Source organism: Orcinus orca, chromosome 2, assembly GCF_937001465.1.
Source record: "Orcinus orca chromosome 2, mOrcOrc1.1, whole genome shotgun sequence".
NCBI classification, from domain to species: Eukaryota; Metazoa; Chordata; class Mammalia; order Artiodactyla; family Delphinidae; genus Orcinus; species Orcinus orca.
In genome coordinates, this window is record NC_064560.1 from 42702426 (window position 1) to 42715409 (window position 12984).

Here is a 12984-nt window from a genome sequence, read left to right on the forward strand (position 1 = left end):
GCTTTCAAGTCCTCTTGGCAGCCTTACTTCAATATATTTTTGGACGATACCTGTCATTTATAACTCTGCAGGTTTGTGAATTACAGTGCCCCTGAGCTCCTTTCTTCAACGCGCTTTCTTGTGAGCTGGCCGCAACACCAAAGGATTGCTTCAGGCCCAGGTGTTGTTCCGGCATGGCACGCTGAGCCTTTGGTTAATTCCTCTTCCTGGTGGGAAATGAGAGTTAAATTTGCCCGTCCAGACACCTCCAGCTAGTCTCTCATTGGTTCTCCCTATTCCTGTTCATTTTCCGCAGAAATTGGAAACTGGGCCAAACAGGAGGTTAAAGGCACTGACTCTCCAAGTGGGGAGAGTGTTAGTAAAGTGTCTGGAATGTTGCACCCGAGTACCAGGGGATGAAAACTGAGACACATTTGAACACGTTTCCGATCACACTGTGGATGATACTCTGGGTTCCACATGCATGTTTTAGCTGAAGGAAGAATCCCATAAACCTGGAGAGTTGAGACCCATGGAATGGGTACCATGCAATATGACTTCAAAGGGTCTGCATTTGCTCACCGAACCTCACCAATCCTATCACTGCTGCGTTTATGCCGCTGTACACACTCTTGATTCTCTTTTGGAGACATATATATCCATAAGTTTTAAGATTCTTACTAGTCAGGTATATTCTTAGGCGTTTAATATGGGGTGTTGAGTCCACTTCGTTGAGCAAGGAGTAGCTCTTGTCTATTACATATTTGGCTTATGGAACGGTATCTGTGCTAATTTCAATCTCTGGTTTTGTGCAGCACCCCAACTCACCTTTCCCCTTAAGCAAGCATAAGTTGGTTTTCTACATTTGAGACCCTGTTCTGTTTTGTAATTCAGTTCCTGTGTAGCCAAGTTTACATTCCGTATAGTACTGATATCTTATGATGTTTCTTTTTCTCTGTGACTCATTTCACTTAGAATCATCGTACCTGAATCCACTCATTATGCTGCTACGGGCCTGATGACATAGATTTCATTGCTGAGTGATATTGCATTGTACGTAAGTACCACAACTTCTTTATCCATTTTTCGCTTTCTGTGATATTGAACTTGTACCGTAAACGAGGTTCTTGTAAACAGAGCCATCCCAAACTTTGGGGTAGCTCTGTCTTTTTGATTTTAATTTCCCTAAGCTATAGGACCATAAGTGGAAGTGCCCTAGGCTCTGTTGCTTTGTTTTTTAGATGTTTCAGGAAACACCATACACTTCTCCAGAGTGGCTGTTGGCAATTTACATCCCGCCCATCAGCATAACAAGGCTCCCAGTTCTCCATGGCCTGTCCTGCCTTTCTGGATTTTACACTTTTTTCAGATGGCCCTTTTGACCAGGGGGGCAGTGAGACTTCATTGTAGTGCAGATTTCCTTTGCAAGCTTGCTTGGTTGGCCAAACAGGGCGTATGCGTTTTTTCCTGAATATATTCAGGAAAAAACGCATACGCCCTTTTTGGCCAAGTGCAACATTGTGGACGTTCTGCCTCTTTTCCTATGCTTTACCTGCAATTCCAGTCTACCTCCTGAAATCGGTTTCCTGCAATTCTGCCCCGCTTTCAAGTCCTCTTGGCAGCCTTACTTCAATATATTTTTGGACGATAGCTGTCATTTATAACTCTGCAGGTTTGTGAATGACAGTGCCCCTGAGCTCCTTTCTTCAACGCACTTTCTTGTGAGCTGGCCGCAACACCGCAGGATTGCTTCAGGCCCTAGTGTGATTCCGGCACGGCATGCTGAGCCTTTGGTTAATTCCTCTTCCTTGTGGGAATTGAGAGTTAAATTTGCCCGTCCAGACACCTCCAGCTACTCTCTCATTGGTTCTCCCTATTGCTGTTCATCTTCCACAGAAATAGCAAACTGGGCCAAACCAGAGGTTAAAGGCACTGACTCTCCAAGTGGGGAGAGTGTTAGTAAAGCGTCTGGAATGTTGCACCCGAGTACCAGGGGACGAAAACTGAGACACATTTGAACACGTTTCCTGATCACACGGTGGATCATACTCTGGGTTCCACATGCATGTTTTAGCTGAAGGAAGAATCCCTTAAACCTGGAGAGTTGAGACCCATGGAATGGGTACCATGCCATATGACTTCAAAGGGTCTGCATTTGCTCACCGAAGCTCACCAATCCTATCACTTCTGCGTTTATGCCGCTACACAAACGCTTTATTCTCTTTTGGAGACATATAAATCCATAGGTTTTAAGATTCTTACTAATCAGGTATATTCTTAGGCGTTTAATATGAAGTGTTGAGTCCATTTCGTTGAGGAAGGAGTAGCTATTGTCTGTTACATATTTGGCTTATGGAACGGTATCTGTGCTAATTTCAATCTCTGGTTTTATGCAGCACCCCAACTCACCTTTCCCGTTAAGCAAGCGTAAGTTTGTTTTCTACATTTGAGACCCTGTTCTGTTTTGTAATTCAGTTCCTGTGTAGCCAAGTTTACATTCCGTGTATTAGTGATATCTTATGATGTTTCTTTTTCTGTGTGACTTATTTCACTTAGAATCATCGTAGCTGAATCCACTCATTATTCTGCTACGGGCCTGATGACATAGATTTCATTGCTGAGTGATATTGCTTTGTACGTAGGTACCACAACTTCTTTATCCATTTTTTGCTTTCTGCGATATTGAACTTGTACTGTAAACGCGGTTCGTGTAAACAGAGCCATCCCAAATATTGGGGTGGCTGTGTCTTTTTGATTTTAATTTCCCTAAGCTATAGGACCATAAGTGGAAGTGCCCTAGGCTCTGTTGCTTTGTTTTTTAGATGTTTCAGGAAACACCATACACTTCTCCAGAGTGGCTGTTGGCAATTTACATCCTGCCCATCAGCATAACAAGGCCCCCAGTTCTCCATGGCCTGTCCTGCCTTTCTGGATTTTACACTTTTTTCTGATGGCCCTTTTGACTGGGAGGAAGTGAGACTTCATTGTAGTGCAGATTTCCTTTGCAAGCTTGCTTGGTTGGCCAAAAAGTGCGTATGGGTTTTTTCCTGAATATATTCAGGAAAAAACGCATACGCCCTTTTTGGCCAAGTTCATCATTGTCGACGTTCTGCCTCTTTTCCTTTGCTTTAAATGCAATTCCAGTCTACCTCCTGAAATCGGTTTCCTGAAATTCTGCCCCGCTTTCAAGTCCTCTTGGCAGCCTTACTTCAATATATTTTTGGACGATAGCTGTCATTTATAACTCTGCAGGTTTGTGAATTACAGTGCCCCTGAGGTCCTTTCTTCAACTCGCTTTCTTGTGAGGTGGCCGCAACACCGCAGGATTACTTCAGGCCCTAGTGTGGTTCCGGCACGGCACGCTGAGCCTTTGGTTAATTCCTCTTCCTGGTGGGAAATGAGAGTTAAATTTGCCCGTCCAGACACCTCCAGCTAGTCTCTCATTGGTTCTCTGTATTCCTGTTCATCTTCCGCAGAAATTTCAAGGTGGGACAAACATGAGGTTAAAGGCACTGACTCTCCAAGTGGGGATTGTTTTAGTAAAGCGTCTGGAATGTTGCACCCGAGTTCCAGGGGACGAAAACTGAGACACATTTGAACACGTTTCCCAATCACATGGTGGATCATACTCTGGGTTCCACATGCATGTTTTAGCTGAAGGAAGAATCCCTTAAAACTGGAGAGTTGAGACCCATGGAATGGGTACCATGCAATATGACTTCAAAGGGTCTGCATTTGCTCACCGAACCTCACCAATCCTATCACTGCTGCCTTTATGCCACTACACACACGCTTGATTCTCTTTCAGAGACATATAAATCCATAGGTTTTAAGATTCTTACTAATAAGGTATATTCTTAGGTGTTTAATATGAGGTGTTGAGTCCATTTCGTTGAGCAAGGAGTAGCTCTAGTCTGTTACATATTTAGCTTATGGAACGGTATGTGTGCTAATTTCAATCTCTGGTTTTATGCAGCACCCGAACTCACCTTTCCCCTTAAGGAAGCATAAGTTGGTTTTCTACATTTGAGACCCTGTTCTGTTTTGTAATTCAGTTCCTGTGTAGCCAAGTTTACATTCCTTGTATTAGTGATATCTTATGATGTTTCTTTTTCTGTGTGACTTATTTCACTTAGAATCATCATAGCTGAATCCACTCATTATGCTTCTACAGGCCTGATGACATACATTTCATTGCTGAGTGATATTCCATTGTACGTAAGTACCACAACTTCTTTATCCATTTTTGCTTTCTGCGATATTGAACTTGTACCGTAAACGCGGTTCGTGTAAACAGAGCCGTCCCAAACATTGGGGTGGCTGTGTCTTTTTGATTTTAATTTCCCTAAGCTATAGGACCATAAGTGGAAGTGCCCTAGGCTCTGTTGCTTTGTTTTTTAGATGTTTCAGGAAACACCATACACTTCTCCAGAGTGGCTGTTGGCAATTTACATCCCGCCCATCAGCATAACAAGGCTCCCAGTTCTCCATGGCCTGTCCTGCCTTTCTGGATTTTACACTTTTTTCAGATGGCCCTTTTGACCTGGGGGAAGTGAGACTTCATTGTAGTGCAGATTTCCTTTGCAAGCTTGCTTGGTTTGCCAAACAGGACGTATGTGTTTTTTCCTGAATATATTCAGGAAAAAACGCATACGCCCTTTTTGGCCAAGTGCATCATTGTGGACGTTCTGCCTCTTTTCCTATGCTTTACCTGCAATTCCAGTCTACCTCCTGAAATCGGTTTCCTGCAATTCTGCCCCGCTTTCAAGTCCTCTTGGCACCCTTACTTCAATATATATTTCGTCGATAGCTGTCATTTATAACTCTGCAGGTTTGTGAATTACAGTGCCCCTTAGCTCCTTTCTTCAACTCGCTTTCTTGTGAGCTGGCCGCAACACCGCAGGATTGCTTCAGGCCCTAGTGTGGTTCCGGCACGGCACGCTGAGCCTTTGGTTAATTCCTCTTCCTGGTGGGAAATGAGAGTTAAATTTGCCCGTCCAGACACCTCCAGCTACTCTCTCATTGGTTCTGCCTATTGCTGTTCATCTTCCACAGAAATAGCAAACTGGGCCAAACAGGAGGTTAAAGGCACTGACTCTCCAAGTGGGGAGAGTGTTAGTAAAGCGTCTGGAATGTTGCACCCGAGTACCAGGGGATGAAAACTGAGACACATTTGAACACGTTTCCCGATCACACGGTGGATCATACTCTGGGTTCCACATGCATGTTTTAGCTGAAGGAAGAATCCCTTAAACCTGGAGAGTTGAGACCCATGGAATGGGTACCATGCAATATGACGTCAAAGGGTCTGCATTTGCTCACCGAACGTCACCAGTCCTATCACTGCTGCGTTTATGTTGCTGTACACACACTTGATTCTCTTTCGGAGACATAAATCCATAGGTTTTAAGATTCTTACTAGTGAGGTATATTCTTAGGCGTTTACTATGGGATGTTGTGACCACTTCGATGAGCAAGGAGTAGCTCTTGTCTATTACATATTTGGCTTATGGAATGGTATCTGGGCTAATTTCAAACTCTGGTTTTATGCAGCACCGCAACTCACCTTTCCCCTTAAGCAAGCGTAAGTTGCTTTTCTACATTTGAGACCCTGTTCTATTTTGTAATTCAGTTCCTGTGTAGCCAAGTTTACATTCCGTGTATTAGTGATATCTTATGATGTTTCTTTTTCTGTGTGACTTATTTCACTTAGAATCATCGTAGCTGAATCCACTCATTATGCTGCTACGGGCCTGATGACATAGATTTCATTGCTGAGTGATATTGCATTGTACGTAAGTACCACAACTTCTTTATCCATTTTTTGCTTTCTGCGATATTGAACTTGTACCGTAAATGAGGTTCTTGTAAACAGAGCCGTCCCAGACTTTGGGGTGGCTGTGTCTTTTTGATTCTAATTTCCCTAAGCTATAGGACCATAAGTGGAAATGCCCTAGGCTCTGTTGCTTTGTTTTTTAGATGTTTCAGGAAACAGCATACACTTCTCCAAGTGGCTGTTGGCAATTTACATCACGCCCATCAGCATAACAAGGCTCCCATTTCTCCATGGCATGTCCTGGCTTTCTGGATTTTACACTTTTTTCAGATGGCCCTTTTGACCGGGGGGCAGTGAGACTTCATTGTAGTGCAGATTTCCTTTGCAAGCTTGCTTGGTTGGCCATAAAGTGTGTATGGTTTTTTCCTGAATATATTCAGGAAAAAACGCATACGCCCTTTTTGGCCAAGTGCAGCATTGTGGACGTTCTGCCTCTTTTCCTATGCTTTAAATGCAATTCCAGTCTACCTCCTGAAATCGGTTTCCTGCAATTCTGCCCCGCTTTCAAGTCCTCTTGGCAGCCTTACTTCAATATATTTTTGGACGATAGCTGTCATTTATAACTCTGCATGTTTGTGAATTACACTGCCCCTGAGCTCCTGTCTTCAACTCGCTTTCTTGTGAGCTGGCCGCAACACCGCAGGATTGCTTCAGGCCCTAGTGTGATTCCGGCACGGCACGCTGAGCCTTTGGTTAATTCCTCTTCCTGGTGGGAAATGAGAGTTAAATTTGCCCGTCCAGACACCTCCAGCTAGTCTCTCATTGGTTCTCCCTGTTGCTGTTCATCTTCTGCAGAAATTGCAAACTGGGCCAAACAGGAGGTTAAAGGCACTGACTCTCCAAGTGGGGAGAGTGTTAGTAAAGCTTCTGGAATGTTGCACCCGAGTACCATGGGACGAAAGCTGAGACACATTTGAACACGTTTCCCCATCACATGGTGGATCATACTCTGGGTTCTACATGCATGTTTTAGCTGAAGGAAGAATCCCTTAAACCTGGAGAGTTGAGACCCATGGAATGGGTACCATGCAATATGACTTCAAAGGGTCTGCATTTGCTCACCGAACCTCACCAATCCTATCACTGCTGCGTTTATGCCGCTGTACACACGCTTGATTCTCTTTCGGAGACATATAAATCCATAGGTTTTAAGATTCTTACTAGTCAGGTATATTCTTAGGCGTTTAAAATGTGCTGTTGTGTCCACTTCGTTGAGAAAGGAGTAGCTCTTCTCTATTACATATTTGGCTTATGGAACGGTATCTGGGCTCATTTCAGTCTCTGATTTTATGCAGCACACGAACTCACCTTTCCCCTTAAGCAAGCGTAAGTTGGTTTTCTACATTTGAGACCCTGTTCTGTTTTGTAATTCAGTTCCTGTGTAGCCAAGTTTACATTCCGTGTAGTAGTGATATCTTATGATGTTTCTTTTTCTGTGTGACTTATTTCACTTAGAATCATCGTAGCTGAATCCACTCATTATGCTGCTATGGGCCTGATGACATAGATTTCATTGCTGAGTGATATTGCATTGTACGTAAGTACCACAACTTCTTTATCCATTTTTCGCTTTCTGTGATATTGAACTTGTACCGTAAAGGAGGTTCTTGTAAACAGAGCCGTCCCAAACTTTGGGGTGGCTGTGTCTTTTTGATTTTAATTTCCCTAAGCTATAGGACTATAAGTGGAAGTGCCCTAGGCTCTGTTGCTTCATTTTTTAGATGTTTCAGAAAACACCATACACTTCTCCAGAGTGGCTGTTGGCAATTTACATCCCGCCCATCAGCATAACAAGGCTCCCAGTTCTCCATGGCCTTTCCTGCCTTTCTGGATTTTACAGTTTTTTCAGATGGCCCTTTTGACCGGGTGGGAAGTGAGACTTCATTGTAGTGCAGATTTCCTTTGCAAGCTTGCTTGGTTGGCCAAAAAGGGCGTATGCGTTTTTTCCTGAATATATTCAGGAAAAAACGCATACGCCCTTTTTGGCCAAGTGCATCATTGTGGACGTTCTGCCTCTTTTCCTATGCTTTACATGAAATTCCAGTCTACCTCCTGAAATCGGTTTCCTGCAATTCTGTCCCGCTTTCAAGTCCTCTTGGCAGCCTTACTTCAATATATTTTTGGACGATAGCTGTCATTTATAACTCTGCAGGTTTGTGAATTACAGTGCCCCTGATCTCCTTTCTTCAACGCGCTTTCTTGTGAGCTGGCCGCAACACCGCAGGATTGCTTCAGGCCCAAGTGTTGTTCTGGCACGGCATGCTGAGCCTTTGGTTAATTCCTCTTCCTGGTGGGAAATGAGAGTTAAATTTGCCCGTCCAGACACCTCCAGCTAGTCTCTCATTGGTTCTCCCTATTCCTGTTCATCTTCCGCAGAAATTGCAAACTGGGACAAACAGGAGGTTAAAGGCACTGACTCTCCAAGTGGGGAGAGTGTTAGTAAAGCGTCTGGAATGTTGCACCCGAGTACCAGGGGAAGAAATCTGAGACATATTTGAACACGTTTCCCGATCACATGGTGGATCATACTCTGGGTTCCACAGGCATGTTTTAGCTGAAGGAAGAATCCCTGAAACCTGGAGAGTTGAGACCCATGGAATGGGTACCATGCAATATGACTTCAAAGGGTCTGCATTTGCTCACCGAACCTCACCAATCCTATCACTGCTGCGTTTAGGCCGCTGTACACATGCTTGATTCTCTTTCGGAGACATAGAAATCCATAGGTTTTAAGATTCTTACTAGTCAGGTATATTCTTAAGCGTTTAATATGGGGTGTTGAGTCCACTTCGTTGAGCAAGGAGTAGCTCTTGTCTATTACATATTTGGCTTATGGAACGGTATCTGTGCTAATTTCAATCTCTCGTTTTATGCAGCACCCCAACTCACCTTTCTCCTTAAGCAAGCATAAGTTGGTTTTCTACATTTGAGACCCTGTTCTGTTTTGTAATTCAGTTCCTGTGTAGCCAAGTTTACATTCCGTGTATTAGTGATATCTTATGATGTTTCTTTTTCTCTGTGACTTATTTCACTTAGAATCATCGTAGCTGAATCCACTCATTATGCTGCTACGGGCCTGATGACATAGATTTCATTGCCTAGTGATATTGCATTGTACGTAAGTACCACAACTTCTTTATCCATATTTCGCTTTCTGTGATGTTGAACTTGTACCGTAAATGAGGTTCTCGTAAACAGAGCCATCCCAAACTTTGGGGTGGCTGTGTCTTTTTGATTTTAATTTCACTAAGCTATAGGACTATAAGTGGAAGTGGCCTAGGCTCTGTTGCTTTGTTTCTTAGATGTTTCAGGAAACACCATACACTTCTCCAGAGTGGCTGTTGGCAATTTAGATCCCACCCATCATCATAACAAGGCTCCCAGTTCTCCATGGCCTGTCCTGACTTTCTGGATTTTACACTTTTTTCAGATGGCCCTTTTGACCGGGGGGCAGTGAGACTTCATTGTAGTGCAGATTTCCTTTGCAAGCTTGCTTGGTTGGCGAAAAAAGGCGTATGCGTTTTTTCCTGAATATATTCAGGAAAAAACGCATACGCCCCTTTGGACAAGTGCATCATTGTGGACGTTCTGCCTCTTTTCCTATGCTTTACATGAAATTCCAGTCTACCTCCTGAAATCGGTTTCCTGCAATTCTGCCCCGCTTTCAAGTCCTCTTGGCAGCCTTACTTGAATATATTTTTGGAGAATAGCTGTCATTTATAACTCTGCAGGTTTGTGAATGATAGTGCCCCTGAGCTCCTTTCTTCAACTCACTTTCTTGTGAGCTGGCCGCAACACTGCAGGATTGCTTCAGGCCCTAGTGTGGTTCCGGCACGGCATGCTGAGCCTTTGGTTAATTCCTCTTCCTGGTGGGAAATGAGAGTTAAATTTGCCCGTCCAGACACCTCCAGCTAGTCTCTCATTGGTTCTCCCTATTCCTGTTCATTTTCCGCAGATATTGCAAACTGGGCCAAACAGGAGGTTAAAGGCACTGACTCTCCAAGTGGGGAGAGTGTTAGTAAAGCGTCTGGAATGTTGCACCCGAGTACCAGGGGACGAAAACTGAGACATATTTGAACACATTTCTCGATCACACGGTGGATCATACTCTGGGTTCCACATGCATGTTTTAGCTGAAGGAAGAATCCCTTAAAACTGGAGAGTTGAGACCCATGGAATGGGTACCATGAAATGTGACTTCAAAGGGTCTGCATTTGCTCACCGAACCTCACCAATCCTATCACTGCTGCGTTTATGCCGCTGTACACACGCTTGATTCTCTTTTGGAGACATAGAAATCCATAGGTTTTAAGATACTTACTAGTCAGGTATATTCTTAGGCGTTTAATATGGGGTGTTGAGTCCACTTCGTTGAGCAAGGAGTAGCTCTTGTCTATTACATATTTGACTTATGGAACGGTATCTGTGCTCATTGCAATCTCTGGTTTTATGCAGTACCCCATCTCACCTTTCCCCTAAGCAAGCATAAGTTGCTTTTCTACATTTGAGACCCTGTTCTGTTTTGTAATTCAGTTCCTGTGTAGCCATGTTTACATTCCGTGTATTAATGATATCTTATGATTTTTCTTTTTCTGTGTGACTTATTTCACTTAGAATCATCGTACCTGAGTCCACTCATTATGCTGCTACGTGCCTGGTGACATAGATTTCATTGCTGAGTGATATTGCATTGTACGTAAGTACCACAACTTCTTTATCCATTTTTCGCTTTCTGTGATATTGAACTTGTACCATAAACGAGGTTCTTGTAAACAGAGCCGACCCAAACTTTGGGGTGGCTGTGCCTTTTTGATTTTAATTTCCCTAATCTATAGGACCATAAGTGGAAGTGCCCTAGGCTCTGTTGTTTTGTTTTTTAGATGTTTCAGGAAACACCATACACTTCTCCAGAGTGGCTGTTGGCAACTTACATCCCGCCCATCAGCATAACAAGGCTCCCAGTTCTCCATGGCCTGTCCTGCCTTTCTGGATTTTACACTTTTTTCAGATGGCCCTTTTGACCGGGGGGAAGTGAGACTTCATTGTAGTGCAGATTTTCTTTACAAGCTTGCTTGGTTGGCCAAAAAGTGCGTATGCGTTTTTTCCTGAATATATTCAGGAAAAAACGCATACGCACTTTTTGACCAAGTGCATCATTGTGGACGTTCTGCCTCTTTTCCTATGCTTTAAATACAATTCCAGTGTACCTCCTGAAATCGCTTTCCTGCAATTCTGCCCCGCTTTCAAGTCCTCTTGGCAGCCTTACTTCAATATATTTTTGGAGAATAGCTGTCATTTATAAGTCTGCAGGTTTGTGAATGACAGTGCCCCTGAGCTCCTTTCTTCAACTCCCTTTCTTGTGAGCTGGCCGCAACAGCGCAGGATTGCTTCAGGCCCTAGTGTGGTTCCGGCACGGCATGCTGAGCCTTTGGTTAATTCCTCTTCCTGGTGGGAAATGAGAGTTAAATTTGCCCGTCCAGACACCTCCAGCTAGTCTCTCATTGGTTCTCCCTGTTGCTGTTCATCTTCTGCAGAAATTGCAAACTGGGCCAAACAGGAGGTTAAAGGCACTGACTCTCCAAGTGGGGAGAGTGTTAGTAAAGCTTCTGGAATGTTGCACCCGAGTACCATGGGACGAAAGCTGAGACACATTTGAACACGTTTCCCCATCACATGGTGGATCATACTCTGGGTTCTACATGCATGTTTTAGCTGAAGGAAGAATCCCTTAAACCTGGAGAGTTGAGACCCATGGAATGGGTACCATGCAATATGACTTCAAAGGGTCTGCATTTGCTCACCGAACCTCACCAATCCTATCACTGCTGCGTTTATGCCGCTGTACACACGCTTGATTCTCTTTCGGAGACATATAAATCCATAGGTTTTAAGATTCTTACTAGTCAGGTATATTCTTAGGCGTTTAAAATGTGCTGTTGTGTCCACTTCGTTGAGAAAGGAGTAGCTCTTCTCTATTACATATTTGGCTTATGGAACGGTATCTGGGCTCATTTCAGTCTCTGATTTTATGCAGCACACGAACTCACCTTTCCCCTTAAGCAAGCGTAAGTTGGTTTTCTACATTTGAGACCCTGTTCTGTTTTGTAATTCAGTTCCTGTGTAGCCAAGTTTACATTCCGTGTAGTAGTGATATCTTATGATGTTTCTTTTTCTGTGTGACTTATTTCACTTAGAATCATCGTAGCTGAATCCACTCATTATGCTGCTACGGGCCTGATGACATAGATTTCATTGCTGAGTGATATTGCATTGTACGTAAGTACCACAACTTCTTTATCCATTTATCGCTTTCTGTGATATTGAACTTGTACCGTAAAGGAGGTTCTTGTAAACAGAGCCGTCCCAAACTTTGGGGTGGCTGTGTCTTTTTGATTTTAATTTCCCTAAGCTATAGGACTATAAGTGGAAGTGCCCTAGGCTCTGTTGCTTCATTTTTTAGATGTTTCAGAAAACACCATACATTTCTCCAGAGTGGCTGTTGGCAATTTACATCCCGCCCATCAGCATAACAAGGCTCCCAGTTCTCCATGGCCTTTCCTGCCTTTCTGGATTTTACAGTTTTTTCAGATGGCCCTTTTGACCGGGTGGGAAGTGAGACTTCATTGTAGTGCAGATTTCCTTTGCAAGCTTGCTTGGTTGGCCAAAAAGGGCGTATGCGTTTTTTCCTGAATATATTCAGGAAAAAACGCATACGCCCTTTTTGGCCAAGTGCATCATTGTGGACGTTCTGCCTCTTTTCCTATGCTTTACATGAAATTCCAGTCTACCTCCTGAAATCGGTTTCCTGCAATTCTGTCCCGCTTTCAAGTCCTCTTGGCAGCCTTACTTCAATATATTTTTGGACGATAGCTGTCATTTATAACTCTGCAGGTTTGTGAATTACAGTGCCCCTGATCTCCTTTCTTCAACGCGCTTTCTTGTGAGCTGGCCGCAACACCGCAGGATTGCTTCAGGCCCAAGTGTGGTTCTGGCACGGCATGCTGAGCCTTTGGTTAATTCCTCTTCCTGGTGGGAAATGAGAGTTAAATTTGCCCGTCCAGACACCTCCAGCTAGTCTCTCATTGGTTCTCCCTATTCCTGTTCATCTTCCGCAGAAATTGCAAACTGGGACAAACAGGAGGTTAAAGGCACTGACTCTCCAAGTGGGG

The 12984-nt window shown here is 43.8% G+C and overlaps 1 long non-coding RNA gene across 4 annotated transcripts in view; it reads left to right on the forward strand.

The window, feature by feature from the left end:
- Positions 1 to 2548: 2548 nt before the first annotated feature.
- LOC125963531 (uncharacterized) overlaps positions 2549 to 12984 on the forward strand; it is a 1468791-nt gene continuing 1458355 nt past the window's right edge. For all 4 annotated transcript variants that reach the window (XR_007475587.1, XR_007475589.1, XR_007475586.1 and 1 more), the window contains exon 1: positions 2549 to 2617. This is a non-coding gene — a long non-coding RNA (uncharacterized LOC125963531). The remainder of the gene's footprint in view (positions 2618 to 12984) is intronic.